We start from the raw sequence: 4009 nt of genomic DNA on the forward strand, positions 1-4009 counted from the left end.
CTGAAGACAGCTACAGTGTACTTACATATAATAAATAAATAAATCTTTAAAAAAAAATAAAAATAAAAATATTAAAAATTAAATTAAAAAAATGTTTTTATTAGCCAGGTATGATGGCACACAACCTTTAATCCCAGCATTTGAGAGGCAGAGGCTAACCTGGTCCAGGGAGCCAATGCTACATAATGCAACCCTATCTTAAAAGAATCAAAGGAAGAAGAAAATAAAATATCTATTTATTTACTTATTTTATGTGTGGCTGAGAAATGTGTGTATGTGTGCACAGGAGCCCTTGGAAGTCAGAAAAGAATGCTGAATCTCCTGGAACTGGAGTTATGGATGAATAAGCCACCACGTGGGTGCTGGGAGTTGAACCCTGTCCTGCCAGCCCTTGACAGATAGAGAGGCAGTGATGAGGCCAGGGGGCAGAGGCTGGCCTGCCCTGCAGCCGGCACAGAGGAAGGAAGCAGAAGAAAGGGAAGAAGTGGCACTCACTCACGCGCATCCCCTACCCCACCAGTGCTGAAGCAAGAGATGAGGGCAGGACTGGGCCACATAACACAACCCTGCCAAAATAACATAAATCACATTTAAAAAATAAAACTAAAAACCCAACATGTTCTAAAATAAGGCAACCAGTCCTCAAAGTGCTGAGGACTCTGCCCAAGCTGCAGATAGACCGTGTTCAAAGGCAGTTCTTCAGGGCTGTGTGACCTCAAGCAAGTTGCTGCCCTCTCTGGGCTGCTGGTCTCTGTGGTGATGGTGAGGGTTAGATGTGGCTATGTTTGTCTTCTCTCCTCCTCACACAGGAGCGTGCACACACAGAGAGCACCAACTGTTAACTCATCAGCAATTCCACTAGGCTCCTCCCACGGACCTAGCAACCGTTATCACCTGCTCACCTGCTGCCCGTGCCAAGTCGGGATGGCCTGGGGTATAAAAAAGACAGCTCTCTCTCTCTCTCTCTCTCTCTCTCTCTCTCTCTCTCTCTCTCTCTCTCTCTCTCTCTCTCTCTGTCCCTTTTGCTCTTATCTGTCCACCCCTTCTCCAGATCCTCACGGCCCTGCTTCTCCCACAACCCTCTTTTCTTGGACTTTGTATCTCTCAGCTTTGTGCCAGAGAATTGGGCTAGTGCTGCTTCCTCCTCCTCCGCAGGGTTGGAACTAGGGGACTTGCTCACCCTGGACAAGTGCTCTACACTGGGCTACACCTCCGCCCTAACCCTGGGATAAAACACCCCCTTCTTCACACAAGAACAGATACCCAGAGAGGTGGGGTGTGCCCAAGGTCAGGTGGTTGAGGATAGAGCTGACATTGAGCCAGAACTTCTGACCCCCACCATGAGATTAAAAAAACATCTGCAGAGGCTACACTCTGCCTACCTCTGTTCTCACCTGAATGGGACCAGCCTGTCCCTGGGGCTAACCAGAGCAAGGTGAGGAAAGGGGAGTGCCTGCTTTCCTTTGTGGCTTTTCAATCCCTCCACCACAGGTCACCAGCAACACACACACATGCACACACATTTGCAGGAATGCACACACAGATGCATGCACATGCACACATGCACATGTCCATACACATGCACGCACACACATGCACGAATGCACACATTCTCACACATATACACACACGCACACACATACAGAGGCATGCATGCACACACAAGTGCACACATGCACGCACACAGATGCATACACACATGCATGCACACATATGCACACACGCCCACACGCAAGCACTCGCACATGCACACAGTGGCAGCAGGCCTGGCCGGAGACAGATGAACAGGTTACTAACAGAACAGGGACAGACTGTGCAGACCTTGATCTCCACCCCACCACCCCCTATGGTCTGGGGGACACTGAGGATGTCTCCTTTGGCCTTCAAACCCAGTTCTGTCCCTGTGATCCTAGCCTACAACCCATGCTCCCCTTCTCTGGTTTCCTGGGTGTGCCCACAAAACAGGCCTTCTGGGTCGATTCCTGTAGATGTGGAGAAATTAGAGGGCTCTTAGCAGACCCTGCTCTCTCTTCCCTGAGAGCCACTCTCTCCTCCCTGCCTCCCTCCACCCATTCACCCACCCACGCATCCATCCATTCATCACGCCTCCTCTGTCATCCCTCATGTTCCTCCGTCCATCCTCCCATCCCCCTCCCCTCCCTCCTCCATCCCTCACTGGACACTCAGAACAGTCTCCACTGAGCAGCTGTGTGACATGGGTAACTAGTTGTGCTGTTCTGGGCCTGTTCTTTCTTTGGGTTGTAACAATGGTGCTTCAGAGCTCAAGGGTCTTGGTGAGTAAGTCAGGTAGGTAGAGTGGTCCTGGCTGAGGGCAGGGGTCCAGTCACTGGCTGCCGTGCTCACCACGGGCCACGGCCATCACTGAGCCCTGGAGGTGTGGATGGAGGACTAGGGAGGGAGGGAGCAAGATTCTGGGAGGGTCTAGCCCAGGAACTGAAGGTTGATGCTCAGTTAGCTCTGTGCTATATAGAAGGATAGGAGATAATGGGACATACGGACCAACACTGCAAAAGCTCAGAGGCAACAGGAAGTTGAACTCCTGTCACTCAGGCAACCTCCTCAATCCCGCCCCCTCCAGAATCAGAGATACACACTACCGTTAAGGCCTCGTACCCCAACATTCTCCAGGAGCCCTCCTGGAATTAGTGGGAGGCTGCTGGCCAGAGAATTACCCTCCAGTGTCTTCAGGGTCTCAATGTGACCTGAGGGACCTTAGGCACTTCCCGGCCACGGTCAGAGCCAGTCAATAAGGACACCAGAGACATTGAGCCACTTGGCCAGAGCCACACAGCATACTGGAACGGTATTTGGGTGTTCATATCAACTCTCCTGGTTCCTAGAGAAAGCTCACCTGGGCTGAGAGAGGCGGATCCTCACTGGGCTGCACTACACAGAGGCCATTGTGTTCCGCAAGCCTAAGCCGGGAACCCTCAGACTGGATGGGGATCCTTGAAAGGTCAGGGTTGTAGGAGACAGCGCCCATGGCACTACCGTCCTGGGTACCCAGCACATGTTCCCAACCCCCCACCCACAGCTGGATTCCAGAGCACCTAGGCAGGGGATCATCAAGGGGAAAGAGGAAGCTAGAAGGGTGGGGGGAGGTCAAAAGACCTGCCAAGAATGAGTGTCAGCAAACATTGTCCCTGAGGCTCAGTCAGTTCTCACCCATCTGTAGGGATTTGGCAGCCATGACTTTGCCCCAGCTTTGTCCCACAGCACAAAGAGGTGACTGTGGTATGGCCACACCAGCTGCAGAGTCAGGCAGCAAAGTGTCTGTGCGTTTGACACACCACCTTCAGGACTCCTCAGGTATGTGGGTCCAACACCTGTGAGCACCCACACACAGTCTCAGCTCTGTGACCTGGCTGATGCCCTCCCCCCAATGCTGCCCCCAGCCCATGAACACCCTATTCTTGCAGACCTGTGCAGATAATCCAGAGAGACTCAAGCCAGATCAAGGTTTATTATGCTAGTGTGTCATATATCCACACCAGAAGAGCTGAGGACTCGGGAAGCCCTGAATGGATGTGTGGGGAGCTCCTCAGAACAGAGCCTCAGGACTGTCAAGGACTGAGGAGTTGTGTGGGCTCAGGCTGCCAGACCACTGTATGAGCATAGGACGGGCCAGGCCCCTGCTCCAGGCTGGGCGTCAGAATCCAGAACGGCAGTTGCCCCCAGACACCTGTTGGCTTCTAGTCTACTTCGTGGACTGACAGAGAAGAGTTCTTCTCACTCCCCTCACCCCACACTAGGAAGCCAGGGTCGCTTGACACTTGAGAGAGTCAGATGCCCTGCATCCCATATTCTAACTCTGAACCAATCAGAAAGCAGGGTACCTTGGAAAAAATCCAGAACAGTATTTTCCAGTGCGGGTACTGTGAGATTGGACTTTGTAGCTATGAAGCATCCTGGTAATAAGAAAGCGGCTTGAGCCGGGCATGGTGGCAGATGCCTTTAATCCTAGCACTCGGGAGGCAGAGGCAGGCGG

The sequence above is a fragment of the Mus caroli genome, chromosome 5 (assembly GCF_900094665.2).
Source record: "Mus caroli chromosome 5, CAROLI_EIJ_v1.1, whole genome shotgun sequence".
Taxonomy (NCBI): domain Eukaryota; kingdom Metazoa; phylum Chordata; class Mammalia; order Rodentia; family Muridae; genus Mus; species Mus caroli.